This window comes from Ictidomys tridecemlineatus, chromosome 1, assembly GCF_052094955.1.
Source record: "Ictidomys tridecemlineatus isolate mIctTri1 chromosome 1, mIctTri1.hap1, whole genome shotgun sequence".
Taxonomy (NCBI): Eukaryota; Metazoa; Chordata; class Mammalia; order Rodentia; family Sciuridae; genus Ictidomys; species Ictidomys tridecemlineatus.
The window spans coordinates 161,717,619-161,735,420 of record NC_135477.1 but is presented as its reverse complement, the minus strand read 5'-3'; the positions used below and the strand labels follow the sequence as shown (position 1 = coordinate 161,735,420).

Below are 17,802 nucleotides of genomic sequence, written 5' to 3'. Positions count from 1 at the left end.
TGTCCTATTTGGCTCTTGAACTTGAGGAGAGTTTGTTTTATAAACGTTGCAGCACCATTGTTTGGTGCATACAAATTGATAATTGTTATGTCTTGATGGTGGATGGTTCCTTTTAACAGTATATAGTGTCCTTCTTTATCCCTTTTGATTAACTTAGGTTTGATGTTGATTTTATTCAATATGAGTATGGCCACTCCTGCTTGCTTCCGAGGGCCATGTGAGTGGTATGATTTTTCCCAACCTTTCACCTTCAGCCTGTATGTCTTTTCCTATCATATGAGTCTCCTGAAGGCAATATATTGTTGGATTTTTTTTTAATCCAGGTTACTAACCTATGTCTCTTGATTGGTGAATTTAAGCCATTAACATTTAAGGTTACAATTGAAATATGGTTTGTACTTCCAGTCATGTTTATTTATTTATTTATTTTAGTTTGGCTAGTTTTTCCTCTTTGGTTATTTTTCTCCCCCTTTACTGAGATACCTCCCACTGTTAGTTTTGGGCACTATTTTTCAATTCCTCTTCTTGTAGTATTTTGCTCAAAATGCTTTGCAGTGCTGGTTTTCTGGCTACAAATTCTTGTAGCTTTTGTTTTTTTGTGAAAGGTATTAATTTCATTGTCAAAACTGAAGCTTAATTTTGCTGGATACAGTATTCTTGGTAGGAATCCATTATTTTTCAGCGTTTGAAATACATTGTTCCAGGATCTTCTCGCTTTCTAAGTCTGTGATGAAAAATCAGTCATTAACCTAATTGTTTTACCCCTGAATGTAATCTGTCTCCTTTCTCACGTAGCTTTTAATATTCTCTCCTTGTTCTGTATGTTAGCTATCTTCATAATTATATGTCTTAGAGTTGGTCTATTACGGTTTTGGATGTTTGGGGTCCTGTAGGCTTCCAGGATTTGGCAATCCATTCCATCTTTCATCTCTGGGAAGTTTTCTAGGATTATTTCATTTAATAAGTTGTCCATTCCTTTGGTTTGAACCTCTGTGCCTTCTTCTATCCCAATGACTCTCAAATTTGGTTTTTTTATGAGATCCCATATCTCTTGGATAGATTGCTCGTGAGATTTAAGCATCTTTTCTGTGTTGACTATATTCTTTTCAAGTTGATAAACTTTGTCTTCATTATCTGATGTTCTGACTTCTACTTGATCTAGTCTATTTGTAATATTCTTGTTAGAGTTTTTAATCTGGTTTATGGTTTCTTGCATTTCTAGGATTACTGTTTGGTTTTTTTTTTTTAATCTCTATCTCCTGGTAAAGCTCATTCTTTGCAGTTTGAATTTGTTTCTTTAGTTCGTTTTCAAAATATACTTTCAATGCTTGGACTTGCTGTCTCATGTCTTCTCTAACATTGTGTTCCATCTGAGTTAGGTATGCCTTGATTTCTTTCCCTGTCCATGTTTCTGATGCTTCTAGGTCCTCCTGTAGATTTAAGTTGTCCTGCATTGTCTGTAATCCTTTTTTCCCTTGTTTTTTCATGTTGTTCACATTACTTTCCAGCTCTGTTTGACTGCTTTGTAACTGCTTTCTCCTATACATTTGTTTTGGCTTTGTATATCTCTGTTGTCTCTCCTTTGTGGTGGGAGATTATGCCTAGAAATGTTGGGCTTTATTGTACTTTAAAGCTGATTCATTCAATTCATAAAAGGCTTCCAGGTTCTGTATGCACATAGTGATTTGTTGTTTGTTCTTAGGACTATATGTTTAGGTTAGGTGCTATGATGGTACGAGGGTTAGTATGTCTTGGCTACTTTAGAAGATTGCTCTACTGAAGGTGGATACTAACAGGTAATTGGATCAGGGAGTTGGTAGTAGCTAGGTATTTAGGAGCCCTATAGACAGCCTCGAGACATTCACCTATTTGCATTTAGACAATTACACGTAAGGGAAGATGTAATGCTTGGGATGAAAGTTGGAGGGTAGGGGAATGAAGGTGCTCTTAAAAAGAAAGAAGGAGAGAGAGATAGATTAGAGGAGAATGAAAAGAACAATAAAACTTGAAACGGGAAAGAAAGAGAGAAGGAAAAGGGGAGAAAGGAACAGAGAGAGAAGAAGAAGAAAAAAAAAATATTGAAGTCTTAGAGATCCATTTTCTTCTCTTCCAGTAGGCAGAGCCTCCGAGGGGAGCTTCTGCTCTCTACCTGCCCATAGCAATCCCTGTACGGCGGCTCCTGGGAGTCTCTCAGACTTGTCAGTCCAGAGCCGTTTCACTTCTCCAGCCCTTACCCCCCTTCCTCCTGTCAGCCAGCCAGCCAGGTCCTGTTCACCAGAAGCGGTTCCCCAGAGATTTAGTTACACTTGCAGCCCCACCGCATGTCCCATTTAAGCCCCAGTGCTGTGGTAAACTGGCGGCTAAGACCTTGGGAGTCACCGCTGGTGATACGGGGGGGTTGGGGTCGGGGATCCCCTCTGCTTCCCTACAGACACAAGTCCTGAAAGGTCCATGAAGTTTCCTGGCTGCTTGTATCTGGATGGGGAGGGAGTCACACACCTGCTAAAGTGGATTCTGCTGGGAAGGAATTCCGTCGGCCGAACTCCGATGACTTCACGTCTCTGCTATGGGGGGCCCCAGGCTCCTTGCCAGAGTGTCTGAAGGGAGGGGTGGGACTGGTCCGTCCCTGGTTGGCCTCAGCTCCCAGCTCGCTATTTCATGAAGGTTTGGCTAAAGACTTCTTCCTGGGCTGGGGATGTGGCTCAAGTGGTAGTGCGCCCGCCTGGTATGCATGTGGCCCGGGTTCGATCCTCAGCACCACATACCAACAAAGATGTTGTGTCCGCCAAAAACTAAAAAATAAATATTAAGATTCTCTCTCTCTCTAAAAAAAAACACGTTTGCTGTGGGCAGACGGGCCGGCAGCCGCGCCGCGGCGTGCGGACTATGGCTGGCGGATCTGGACCTCTGCATCTCGTGGCAGGGATTCGCTCGTCTGGGGCCAACTGTCACTTCAAAAAATCCTAGTAGTTCCCGGCCGGTCTCTCTTCAGTGGAATTTTGCTAGGAGATTCTCCGTTGGTAGAATCTAAGCGTTATCTATGCATTTTTATGACCCCATCACTGGGGGGGTATTGAAAGCACTGCCTCTCCGCCAGCTGCCATGTTGGATCCCCCGGCAATGCTATACTTTAGACCATAAATATTTTTATATAACTTAATAGTGACCTTTCATTAACTTGGAGTCGATATTAAAAATTAAAAACTGGCTATGACCAGATCACTATGTCAGTCACCATTATGGTATTTGTTTTTATTTTGTGTTTTTTCATTGTAATTAAATTCAATTTTTATAATATTCTGTTTTTTATCTTTGCATAAGCCCTACACCAACAATATTAAAGTTTTGTATTATTTTAAAGTTGTATTTTGTAGTTTTCTAGACTTCAGTTATCTGAATTCAGAGAGTAAGGTGGATTTGAACTTAGTAGTAGCTGCTCAAAACACTTGAATAGTTAGTAACAAAATTGAAATCTATCCAGCAACAAATGTAATTATTATGAATATCTTTTTATGATTAGTAATTTCAATATAGTTATTTAGATGTAGTTATTTAATCAGTTATAATTGGACTGTGTGATGGAGAAAGATACTTATCAGCTTCTGATACTCTAGAATTTTCACCTCTAGAATTTCAGCTCCTGGAGGTTGGTGATCTCTGTTTTGTTTTCTCCTGCATCTAACTTTCCTGAGCAGTGGCTGACATGCAGCAGGTGCTCATTAAATGAATTAATAAATAATTGGATTTTTTCCAACTTTAAACTTATCATCTGAAAGATCTAAAGGTCCAAAACTATCACTTCTCACTTGTCACTACATAGCCACTATCTGCAGAGAATGAACATAGAATAGGCACATTTCATGTGGGTTCTGACTATTACATATGCAGTGATGTGTGAGTTGGCTAGAGGGAGCTCTTGTTTTCCCTACTTTGATTTCATAATCTATTATCCTCCTTAAACCCAACCAGTTAAACCTAATCCATGGTATTATCCTTTGAAATGATCAAAGAATCTTTCAATAAGAGTGAATACAGCTGGGGCGGCAGCATGGAGACCTGTCAGGAGTGAAGGCACCCTCCACAGCACATTCCAGACAAGCCTGTCCTGGTATGGTAAAAACTTCACTGGGAGCCTTTGTTTATGAACATGCAAGTATTACATCACTCTGAACAGACACTAAAAACGGCTCTCATCTCTAAGAACCCAGTCAGTGCTTGTCTCACACTATGAGAAATTAGATGCTATGGAACAGCAATTAAGTGATCTCTTTGGACCTACTACTTAGCATTCACAATCAGATTGGATCCCCTCCCACTCTGAGGCTCCCCAAGACTTTGAACAGTTTTTCAGTAATCCCTACAGAAAGATACCCTCTCCAGAGAAGCATAGTATTTATATACTGGCCAACTGAATCTCTAGGAAACACCAGAGTTATCAATAAAGAATATATTAGGGCTGGGGATGTGGCTCAAGCGGTAGCGTGCTCGCCTGGCATGCGTTTGGTCCTCAGCACCACATTCAAACAAAGATGTTGTGTCCGCTGAAAATTTTTAAAAAATAAACATTAAAAAATTCTCTCTCTCTCTCTTCTCTCTCTTCTCTCTCTCTCTTAAAAAAAAGAATATATTAAATGGCTCAAAGGCTACTATGAAGTTTTTTTGTTTTTTTTTTTTGTTTTTTTTTTTTTTTTGTGTGTGTGTGTACTGACTATGAAACTCCTAGAAACTGGTTTCTGTTTCTGCCACACAGTGTTCTTTTAGAGTGAACCATCACACACGCAATTTATAAATTCATACAGGGCATATCCTGAAGTTCTTAAAAAAAAAAAAAAAGAAAGAAACTTGAAGATGCCTTCTGTGTTGTGGAAATAACAATGACTGATCTTATCCAAGAGGTTCCTAGAATTTAGTCTTTGGACAGGCTTGTTTGACAGATGGTGTGGGGCTTTTCAGCTTCACGAGGTATGGCAGTGAATTCTATAGCTTATACAAAGAAGGGACAGTGCAGAAGCTCCAGAAAAAAAAATCTTCCAATGGCTATTCCCTTTTTGATAACTACTTTATTCCTGAAATCACTAGTGTTTTCTGCTGCTAGTCCTATAAGACTTTAACCCATGAGATTGGACACATATCTGAACTGTGACTCTGCCAGTGGCTCGCATGCCTAACGCAAGGCTCCAACCACTTGGAGAAAGCTGACCACCATCCTCTAAATCTTTGCCCTGTCTATCTAGGCAAGGTACAATGTGTCATTGGCTTTAATATTGCAGAAAGATACAAAGCACTGGTAAAGGGGATTGATGATGCGTCTGCTGACACACCAAGAACAGCTCTGAAACATAGTCATGAAAATAATGTGTATTTACCAAAACCTGTGGGAGCCTTTAAGGAATGGAAAGAGTGCATAATAAAATGCCTTGCTGTTCTCTAAAAATAAGTATCTTCAGATAGAAACAATTAAAATAAATATTTACACATTTTTAAAAAAAGAATGAATACATGGAATTCCTACTATGTGTCAAGAGTTCTGAGTTTTAAAAGTATCTATATTAACTCATGAAATCTTCACCTTTCTAATTCCCCATCCAGTGGCTTCCAAGTTGTCTCTCCCATATGGAAATTCTGGAGACTTTCTGTCTACTGAAACCAGAAATTTGGCCTGGGAATCTCAGGGTTTCACCATCAGGAAAAGTCTGGCTCCAATCTGAGAGTATCCATTGTTTTCTTTAGACACAAGGATAGCTAACTATGTAGAATGATGTCTCCTAAATCAGGTATAATTCTTCTTTCTTCTATGTAAACTTAGACAAGGATAGAATGTCACTACTTACAGCATTGCCCACTTTTTTCTGCTTAAATATTCTGTCTTTTTTGCCATTAGTCCTTTCAAATTTTTGAAAAATGACATTCAAAAGGGGATATTGGACACTGTTTAAATGCATTCTAATCACTCCACTTAAGAAATAAGCAGTTTAGTGAGACCTAATGTTGTACAAAACTCTGAGGAAGGAGATAATGTCAATGCTGACTTTCCTTTCTTCTTTCTTTTACATATACTCCCCTCTAGTGTTCAAAAATATCGACACTTGCAATTAAGCTATTCAGAAACTAAAATACAGATATTAATGTAGAAATGAGGAGGTGGTTTGTTTGTTTTTGTTACCAGGGTTTGAACTCAAGGGTGCCTAGTCATTGAGCTACCTCCCCATCCCTTATTTACACTTTATTTAGAGACAGGGTCTCACTAAGTTGCTTAGTGCCTTGTCAAGTTTCTAAGGCTGTCTTTGAACTCATGATTCTTCTTGCAACTGTGTGCCACCGCACCCAGCTGAAATAAGGTTTTCTTAATCTAACATTATTTTGTTTTACTTATGAGATTATGTTGTCAAGCTATTCAGTATTGCCTGAAAAACACATTCTCTCTCCCATGAACTGTGAGAATTCGATCAGGCCTGGCCTCTGCAGAGGCTTGGCTGTTTTCAATCTGGGTGCTTCAGGCAAGGAGACCTTGGACTTCTGTCTTTAAGGACCATACAATGTTGCAAAATTGTCCTCCATTTATATAACTGAAGTATAGGTTTTATTTTTTTATTTTTTATTTTTTTAAAGAGAGAGTGAGAGAGGAGAGAGAGAGAGAGAGAATTTTTAACATTTATTTTTCAGTTCTCGGCAGACACAACATCTTTGTTGGTATGTGGTGCTGAGGATCGAACCCGGGCCACACACACGCCAGGCGAGCACGCTACCGCTTGAGCCACATCCCCAGCCCTGAAGTATAGGTTTTAGTTGTGCAATTTAAATATAAAAAAAAACTTTCCTACATGCTAACTATATGCAAAGTGAAAAACACTATAAACAAAAATAACTAGAGGAATGTCTTTGAATGTGGATATGAAAACATTTAATGGCATCATTTTGCTTTATTATAATGAAATGTTATTTAAATATATTATTTTCAAGCTGTATTAATACATAATCAAGATATCTCTAAGAACAACAAGTGAAAAAAATGTATATACCATTGTCATTTAATATAGAGTATTTTAATTGATAATACTTTTAAAAGCAAAGATCATTTTAAACTATAGAATTAACCTAGTTGTTGCTATTTGCTGAATTTTAAAATCAGGGACTAATTGAATCTATTTTTTTTTTTAAAGAGAGAGTGAGAGAGGAGAGAGAGAGAGAATTTTTAATATTTATTTTTTAGTTCTCGGCAGACACAACATCTTTGTTGGTATGTGGTGCTGAGGATCGAACCCGGGCCGCACGCACTCCAGGCGAGTGCGCTACCCCTTGAGCGGTAGCCCCGACTAATTGAATCTAATTGTTCCAAACTGACTTGTAATAATATTACAAGGCTCAGTGGTTGTAAGTCACTTTTATGCTTGGTATCTCAATTACTCATCATTAGATGAAATTTTAAAAAATAAAAAATAAATTATTTTCAATGATTTTCTGAAATATTGTTTCCTAAGCTCTATTCATTCCCTGGAAGTAGGTTATGTCATAATGATTAACACATTTTAAAATGGAATTCAAAACTCAACACGCACCCTGAACACTTCTTCAGGGAGATTTATATTCTCAATACTTTAGCCTTATTCCTAGCAGATTACATTACTTACCCTTGGAGAAACTTACATCTTTTTAATATCATAATCATATGGCACAGCCTGTGTATTGGTGGTTTTTCATTAATCACAGACAGTGTGCACCAAAATTCTTGACAGCTTAACATCTGCATTCTGAAGTAGTAATGTTTATGCTATCTAATGGATTCTGCTGCTCGCCAACAGCCTTTTGGTTTTGTGATTCATTGAATACTGGCTTAGCCAAAAGCACTTTTTACAGGGAGAGATAGTCATTGAGAAAATGCCCAGGAGAAATTTTATCATAATGTTTTTCTTTTATTCCACCAAAAAGCAGAGTCCTCTCTTACATAGTAACCATTCAGTATTGCCTGGTGGTCTTAACTCCTACAACTAGCTCTTCTTAGGTTTGAAATGGTGTGGGTCATGTTATGTTCTTCTTGGCTTCTGATAATGTGTCTTCTTTCCTTGAGAAAACTGATGAAGAAAGGGGAATTGATGAAAAAATCACTGATCCCAGAGAGGAGTTTCGGCATGAAAAGAAAACCCCTTTTTTCCTTAAGTAGGGACTCTATTAACAAGCTTGTTCTGTATGCACAGTTAGGACACTGACAAATTTAGTGAACCTGAAAGTAGGCTGCTATTTACTACTTTGATACAAGATGATGGTTTTCTTAAACTGTGGCAAAAGTCAAACCAATTAAGTACTTTTTAGTACATTTTAAGCGCCTATGGAACTGTATTTCATTCTTATACCAACGGTAAATCTATGAGAACTGATTCAATTTATGTCTCAAAAATTATCTTCTAAAACACACAGAAATTCACCAGACAGGTTAGAGAAGTGGAAAGATTCAGAAATTATTATTTACTACATTCCTCAAATATCCCCTTTTCTTTTAAAGCTACCCTATGTAGTCCCTACACAGGTGTGTGTGTGCCATACAGGTATGCACACACATTTGGTTAACATTTCAATGCTGCTTCCTGAACATTCTGCTGCTCTGCATGGTACCTTATTTATATGTTTGGGAGTGGGTTGGGATTGAAAGGCTGTCAGATGAGATTATGAGACCTGGAAAGATGAAGACATCTTCCTTTTTGCTCCCCCTACAAAACTATGTTCCTAGGTGTTACTACATACGTGTGGAGTTGAATTGAAGAGAGGCCTGCCCTTTTAGGGAGGTGGTAGAGTCTGTTTTTATCAGATATGCTCCTTCACCCAGGAGGAGTGCAGAATGTCAAAAACACTACTGAAAGAATGAAGGGTTCCAACACAAAAGCCTACAGCCTCATGCACTCATTCATTCCGAGTACACACGTGGCATTATTCTATAATCAGTATGGAATAAAGCCCATTTGTGTATATTCTTTCCTTGATTCTATCCACTGAACAATCTCTTCATCATTGAGAATTGAGAAATTTCATTGCTGCTGCCAATCTGGAAAAAAAATCAAAAGAATATATTCCAGAAGATGTCACATGGCCCTATTTCACTGCTCTTCAGTTTAGTGTTGGATGACCCTGCTCACACTGCATCTGTCGTGCCAGTCCACCCTGGAAACACCAGGTTTATATAAGGGAATCAGGAGTGAGCTAGCGGTGGTGACCGCTACACATCAGCATGTCTTAAGGCAACTTGGTGTTCACACTTGCAAGTGCCCAGGACACTTTTTAAATGTCCCTTCTTGGGAGAACCCTGAACTTACCTAAGGAAAAAAAAAATCTTTTCTTTCTTTTTTCAATGCTAGGGATTGAACCCAGGGCCTTGTGCACGTTATGCAAATGCCCTATCACTGACCTACAACCCCAGGCCCAGAGAACCCATTTCTTACTTTAAGTATTCCTAGAGTCCTGTCTCTGTGCTTCATAACCCCATTGTAGGGACACATAGTAATGCAGGCTTGTTCAATGAGACCTTCCCATTTAAAAATAATAATAATATAAAATATTGCTATATCATAATTATGCCTCATGACAAGCTTGACATATTTATACATGCTCATAACATGACTTCATCAGTTTCTTCCCCTGGTTTCCTCTCCCATTTCCCTCTCCACTTCCCTTCTCCTGATTCCCTTCCTCTATTCTACTGGTTTCCCTTCTATTTTTATAAAATCCCCTTTTTTCCTCTTTTCTCTCTAGCTTCCTCATATGAGGGATGGTCCTTGATCTAAATCTGGCTTATTTCACTGAACATGAACTTAACATTCACTTAACATGATCTGTCCAGTTCCACCCATCTTCCTGCAAATAACATAATTTTATTCTTCTTTATGGCTAAATAATCATGCTTATAACAGTTCAATTCACAATAGTCGAGTTATGGAACCAGTCTATATATTCAACAACAAACAATAGAAAAATGCAGTACATAGACACAATGGAATTTTAGTCACTAATAAATTTTTTTTTAGAGAGAGATTGAGAATTTTAATATTTATTTTTTAGTTATCGGCAGACACAACATCTTTGTTTGTATGTGGTGCTGAGGATCGAACCCCGGGCCGCACACATGCCGGGTGAGTGCGCTACCGCTTGAGCCACATCCCCAGCCCACTAATAATTTTTAATTGAGGGTGGAAAAAAGGATTTCCATCTCCTTAGATCATAACTATAAGGCTTTCATTAGTTATCTTTTCTTGTAATGTAGAGAAGCCTCATCCACAAAATGATATCTTATTAAAAAAAATTACAGAGATAAAAGATAGACTCCTGGTAGCACTGAATCCGAGTGTCAGTCTCTGAAATCTTGAGTCTGCTGGGGGAATTTTCCCCTCTTTGGTTTTGTGGATGGTTCCAGGATTCTCCAGTATGTTTTCCAGCCTATGGGAAAAAAAATACATTTTCGGGCTGGGGTTTTGTAGTTCAGTGGTGGAGCACTTGCCTAGCATGTGTGAGGCACTGGGTTTTATCTTCAGCACCAAATAAAAATAAAAAATAAATGAAATAAAAGTATTGGGCCCATCTACAACTAAAAATTTTTTTAAAAAAATACATTTTCCTTCCTATGGCTTCTTAAACCTCACAAACCAACCTCTGCCGGTTTCAGACTTCTTCTGCAGCTTTCTTGCCCCTGCCAAAATTTGTAGAACTGAAGGAAATTAGGGTCCTGCTATGGATTAGGTTTTTTAAGGGATTGCTCTGACTGGGTTGATTTTCTATCCAGACCACCAAAACTTTCTCCTATCACCAATAAAGCTAGTATAGAACTTTGAATTTCCTTCAAGAATTTCTTTGCATTTACAATTTGGCTAACCATTGGGCATATGAGGCCTATCTTTGGGCTTATTTTGGTTTTCAGCAGGGCTTCTACTAAGCTTAATCATATCTAGCTTTTCATTTAAAGTGAGAAATGTGTAACTCAGCCTTTAACTTAGAGGCTGTGGTGGGGATAATAACTGGTCCAGTTTCAACACGGTTGTATCTCAGAGAATAGAGAGGTCCCCAAAGAGGGAGAGTCAGAGGAATGGCTGGTAAGTTGAACAGTCACACACACACGTTTATCATTTAAGTCATGATGTACCAGAACAATTAAAATAATAATATAAAAGATCTCCAGTCGCACAGCACCATAAAAAATATAATAATTATGGAAAAGGTTGAAAGAATGCAACCATTGCCAAAATGTGCCAGAGACTAGAAATGGGACTGGAGATGTGGCTCAAGCGTAGCGCGCTCGCCTGGCATGTGTGCGGCCCAGGTTCGATCCTCAGCACCACATACCAACAAAGATGTTGTGTCCGCCGAAAACTAAAAAAAATAAAATAAAATAAATATTTAAAAATTCTCTCTCTCTTTCTAAAAAAAAGAAAGAAATGGGGAGGGGTTATGAGGATAAGAAAATGTATGATTGTACAAATGGTGCATCTCTATGTGTGTACAACCAGAGAATTGAAATATTGCACTCCGTTTGTGTATGATGAATTGAAATGCATTCTGCTGTCATATACAACTAAGTAGAACAAATAAATTTTTTTTAAAAAAAGAAGAAAATAACAGAGCTAGGAGTCAAATCAGATCTGCTTTAAATGCATCGATTTAAATAGTAATTATTGCTATAAATACTTTTTATGGGCCATGCTAATCTTCTCTGTATCGTTCCAATTTTAGTATATGTGCTGCCAAAGCGAGCACGGTTTCTTTAAACATTAAACATAAGCCAGGTACTATGACACACACTGATAATCCTAGCCACTCAGGAAGCTGAGGCAGGAGGATCACAAGTTCAAGACCAGCATCAGCAATTTAGCAAGATTCTGGGTCAAAATTAAAATTAAAGGGGTGAGGATGTGGCTCAAGCGGTAGCGCGCTCGCCTGGCATGCATGCGGCCCGGGTTCGAGCCTCAGCACCACATACAAACAAAGATGTTGTGTCCGCCGAGAACTAAAAAATAAATATTAAAAATTCTCTCTCTCTCTCTCTCTCTCTCTCTCTCTCTCTCTCTCTCTCTCTCTCTCTCTCTCTCCTCTCTCACTCTCTCTTTTAAAAAAATTAAATTAAAAATAAAATAAAAATAAAAAGGTCTGGGTATGTAGCTCAGTGGTAAAGTACCCCAGGTTCAGTACCACAAAAAAAAAAAGTTGAACGTATGTTTGTCATTTGATCCAACTATTCCATTCCAAGATCTTCACCTTTAAAAGAGGACATCATTAAAATACCTGTATGCAAGTGTTTGTCTCAAAATAATTATGCTGAGTGACATAATCCAGATCAATAAAAGAGTATATACTATGTGATTCTGCTTATAGAAAATTTCAGAGAATGAAAAATTATCTGTAATAACAGAAAGCAGATGGTGAGAAGGCAGTTCCAAAGGGGTGTGAAGAAACCTTTGGTAGTGATGGTTACTCTGTTCACTATCTCAGTTGTGGAGATGGTTTTACAGAATTGTGCATAAGTTAAAACTTACCATCTTGGACCTTGAAATACCTGTGGCTTACTGTATATCAACTGTATCTCAATAAAACTGTTTAAAATAAAATATGGAGGATGGCTCCATGTTGTTGTTTTGTTTTGTTTTTCTTAATCAGTCATATCCGTATAACTGAATGATTTTGAAGGATATGTGGAACAGGGTCTGGGGATTGTAACTCAGTGGTATAGCACTTGCCTAGCATGCAGGAGGCCCTGGGTTTTATCCCCAGCACCACCAAGAAATAAAGAAATTTTTAAAAAATACAGACTATAAAATGCCATAGAAATTTTCTTCAGGTGGATTGACTTGAGTTGTATTTTATATATACATAGATAAATAGATAGATAGATAGATAGATATTAATATATATATATCAATGGTAGAGTACTTGCTTAGCATGAGTGAGCGCCTAGGTTAAATCCCCAGTATTACCAAAAAAAAAAAAAAAAAAAGGAAAAGAAAAACCATCTCTGTGGCATTGCTCTCATAATATGACTCTGTCAAGGGAAATTTCTCAAGTGACCTCAAACAGGAAGTTGGACTTGCTGGTCAGGAACAATCAACCATGAACCAAAAGGCTCTGGGTGAAGTGGTCTGTGCTTATCTTCCCGGCCTCTTAAACCAGTAGCACCTTCTCCTTCCAGTCACACTGCCTGGGTCCAGTTCCCCCAAGGCACCATGCTTCCCATGACACAGGCCCTCCACCTCTGCTATTCCAGTTCAAAACCCTTTCCCCTCCCTTCACCTACTTGATTCCCCTTTTTCAGATCTCAACCACCACTTCCTCAGGATAACCCTCTCTGACCTCACCTATTGACCCAGGCTCCACTGCCCCTGAGCCTCTATTGTCATAACACATCAGTTATATTATCTCCCTTTATTATCTCCCTTCCTGAACTGAAGTTACGGAAAAGCTGGCTCACACTGTGTTTCCCATCCTCCTCAAAACAGAACTTCCATGATGTATTTTTACACCTTTTTTGCTTTGAAAACTTTAAACTTACAAGGGATGGCAAAAATAAAAGTTTCCATGTACCCTTCACCTGGCACTCATGTTTACACTTTCTATAACCACAGTACAGGGCTGGGGATGTGGCTCAAGCGGTAGCGCGCTTGCCTGGCATGCGTGCGGCCCGGGTTCGATCCTCAGCACCACATACCAACAAAGATGTTGTGTCCGCCGAGAACTAGAAAATAAATATTAAAAATTCTCTCTCTCTCTTCCTCTCTCTCTCCTCTCTCACTCTCTCTTTAAAAAAAAAAAAACCCACAGTACAACTGTTCAAATCACCTAATTAACATCAGTGAAATGCTACTTCTGGTCCTTTTTTCTAATCCAAAATTCAAATCAGGAACTCACAATGCATCCAGATGTCATATTTCTTTATTTTCTTTCAGTCTATGACTGTTCTTCAGTCTTCTTGTTCATGGCCTTGACACTTTTGTAAAGTAGTTGACAGTTATTTTGTGTCTGATCTTTTCTCATGATTAGATTGAGATTATGCATTATTGACAAGAATCCACAGAAGTGACATTCTGCCCTAGTCTATCATATCAGGAGATACACGAGGTCAATATGTCTTATTACTGGTGATTTTGATTGATCACTTGGTTAAGGTGGTGCGTGCCAGGTTTATTCTTATTACTGGTGATTTTGATTGGTCACTTGGTTAAGGTGGTGCGTGCCAGGTTTCCTTACCATAAATAGACGAGTTTTCCTTTGGCCATTGGTGAGTATCCTGTGAGGAAATATTTTTAAACCAAGCAAATCAGGTTTCCTATCACACTTGTATCCACTAATTTGGCACCCAAAAATGTTTCTTATAATTCTTATAAAAATTATTCCTGTGGTGTTGCCTACTGATCTTTTTTCCATTGCTACCATTCCTTTTACATTTCACAGAGATTCCACTGCATATAGGATTCTCCTGGGTATTCTTACTTAATGGAGTAGAACACATTTTGTCATTATTTGGTTGTTCAAATTGTGTTGCCCAAGATTTAGCCATCAAAAGCAAGTTGGTTCTTGAATCCTTTCAAGATGCCCCTCATCCACAATATATTTATCTTCTCATTCCTCATGTACACATAACATAGTTTCCAAACCTACAGCTGTGAAAAACAAATTGACTAACCAGACTCAATGTGTGTATGCAGTTCCTTTATGGCAGCCCACCACAATGCTGTAACTCACTTGAGTTACTTTTTCCTTCCCCCGCCAGTGTGGTTGTATTATTCACTTGAAATACAGTTCATTAATTCATTACTAAATTCCATTTTGAACTCTCCTCAAAACCTGTTTGATTTTTTCTATATTCCATGTGAATGAGATTTGTGGTACTTGTCTTTCTGTGCCTTTCCTGCATGTTTTAAATCTTCTCTACACCCTGCTCAGACTACTTCTTTGGCCCACCTATGTCCCACCCCTCCGGCCTTCCCACCTACATTCCATCACTGAAAGAACTATAAAAAGGGGAGACAACCGCACTTCCACGGATTCCACCTTTTGGGTCCCCTTCTTCCTCCGGGAGAAGTCTTTTCTGCTGTCCTTTTATAAACTTCTAATTTCTACTCTGAAAAAAAAAATCTTCTCTACATATAATACTTAGCACACATAAATGCTATATAAAAATGCATAGTAACATATGGAAACATTACTATGGCTCTAAGACTCATAGTTATACAGATATATTGAGTAGTGTCCCATCTTCTTCTTCCTTTATACCTTGATATCTCTCTCTCTCTCTCTCTCTCTCTCTCTCACACACACACACACACACACACACAAACACACACACATACACACACACACACACACTCCGCTTCTTTCCCCTCTATTCCCACCCACCCTCCATAGGTAAATAATCTCATTCATTTCTGGGTAATCTGTGTTTGTTTACTTTGCACAGATGAGCAGATTCATGTATCTTGTCTTATATTCTTGTCTTTCTTACACAAAACATAACATATACTTATTACACTTTGGTTTTTGCACTTTTAACAATGTATCTTGAAAAGAACTCATGAAGATCTTTCTCCTTCTTTGCAACTAAAATGACCTGTCAAGATTTATTCAATCCCTTATATAGGGACATTTATGTTGTTTTTACTATTTGTGATCACAGCATGATAATAAAAAACTGCATGCATATGTGCTTTTTATGGTTGGAGTTGTATCTTCAGAAAAAATTCCCAGAAGTTGGGTCAAAAGATGTTTTTGTAATTTTATCAATACAAGCCCTCCATGTGCATGCGTTCCACATCTATGGATTCAATTGCATATCAACATTTTTCTTCAAAAAAAAGAAAATTGTGTCTGTACTGAACATATACAGATTTTTTGTTATTATTCCCTAAATAATATGATAACAACTTTTTACATAGCATTTACATGTATTAGGCAATATAAGCAATCTAGATATTATTTAAAATATGCAGGGAAGGCACAGAAAGACAAGTACTGCATGATCTCAATTGTGAGGAAAAAAGTTGATTTCATAGGAATGCAGAAAAAAAGTTGATTGCTTGGGAATAGAATGTTCTCAAAGCTGGGAAAGAGAAACAGAAAGGAAGGGATGTGGAGATTGATCAATGGGTGAAAAAAAATCATAGGAATAAGAACTTCAGTTATAGCTAGTGATAACATACTGTATATTTCAAAAAGCTAGGAGTTTGAATGTTTTCACCATAAATAAGTGATAAATGGGGGCTGGGGCTGGGGCTGGGGCTGGGGCTGGGGCTCAGTGGTAGAGCACTTGCCTAGCATATGTGAGGACCTGGGTTGGATCCTCAGCACCACATAAAAATGACCAAATAAAATAAGGGCATGCTGTCCACCTACAACTACAAAAATAAATGATAAATGTTTAACCTGACTTAAACATTACACAATGTACATATGTATCAAAAAAAAACTGTGCTACCCTACCATTATAATGTCATCACATGTTAAATTTAAAAAATAAAAATAAATACAATAAAATATGGAAGAGCAAGCCAGCGTGGTGGTACATGCCTATACTTCCAGCTATTCAGGAGGTTGAAGCAGAATTGCAAGATTCTATCTCAAAATAAAGTTCTTTAAAAAGACTGGGGATATAGGGCATTGACAGAGCAGTTGTCTAATATGCTCAAGGTCCCAGATTCAATCCCCAGGACAATTTTTTAAAAATGCAAGAGGATGTTATATAAGGGACTTGAACATCTACAAATTTTGGTATCCCAGGGGGTTCTGGAAGTAACATACAAATTCCCCTACAGAAGGAGTTATGCTAGTCAGTTTTTCATCATTGTGAAAAACAGCTAAGATAATCAACTCTAAGGAGGAAAGGTTTGTCTCATCACTTCAGAGGTTTCATTCCATGGTCACTTGGTCACATTCCTTTGGGTCTATGACAAGGCAATACGTCATGGAGGAGTATGTGGTGGAGAAAGCTGCTCACCTCCTGGCAGCCAGGATGCAGAAAGTAACCAGGGTCCCAATAGCCCTTTCAAGGGCACACAACCTGGCTCCTGTCCACTAGGACCCACCTACTAAAGGTTCCACCACCTCCCAATAGTGCCACAGGCTGATGATTAAGTCTTTAAAACACAGGCCTTTGGGGGACATTCAAGATCCTAACTGTGGTAGGTGGTTTCCACTTGCATTTCCACCAGCAATGAGAAGGGCTGCTTCTCTGCAGCCTTGCTTAACAGGACATGCTGAAATACTTTCTTAGCTTTCAGCAGCCCAATAACAGATACTAAATGGTATTACATGGTGCTGGGGACTGAACCAAGGGGCTTGAACTTGCCCAGAAAGTGCTCTTCTACTGAGCTCCATCCCCAGCCCCCTCCCAGTATCATTTTACCTCGGATTTCTCTAACCATGAGTTTAGACATGTTTTTCATTGTTTATGGTTCATTTTTATATATTTGAGTGTGATCTTTTTTTTCTATCAGGTTTTTAAAAAATTACTTTGCTCCTTAATTTTTAGTTTACTTTTTGTAGTAGGAATATTAACCTTCTGTCTAGAACACAACACTGCAAATATTTTCTCCAAGTCTTTTTGACTTTATGGTGTTTTTTGCCAAATATTTTTTTTCCTCTCTTTATGTAGTCAGACTTACTTACCAACCTTCTAGTGCCATTGGATTTTTCAGGTGTTAGTATTTGTATGGTGTCATTTTCGTACAGAGCCAGGTCCATTTGGGAGTCCAACCTTCCACTGCTATAAAGTATGTATCTAATTTCAACTTTTTCCAAATGACTTTTGAGTAGGCGAAGCAACATTTATTAAAAAGTCCACTT

At 38.3% G+C, this 17,802-nt stretch overlaps 2 pseudogenes; one reads left to right on the top strand and one right to left on the bottom strand.

Moving 5' to 3' along the window:
* Nucleotides 1–4,147: 4,147 nt before the first annotated feature.
* On the top strand, nucleotides 4,148–5,431 carry LOC144366584 (archaemetzincin-2-like; annotated as a pseudogene).
* Nucleotides 5,432–11,634: 6,203 nt separating this feature from the next.
* Nucleotides 11,635–11,730, bottom strand: LOC144367724 (U6 spliceosomal RNA; annotated as a pseudogene).
* Between the last annotated feature and the right edge of the window lie 6,072 nt (nucleotides 11,731–17,802).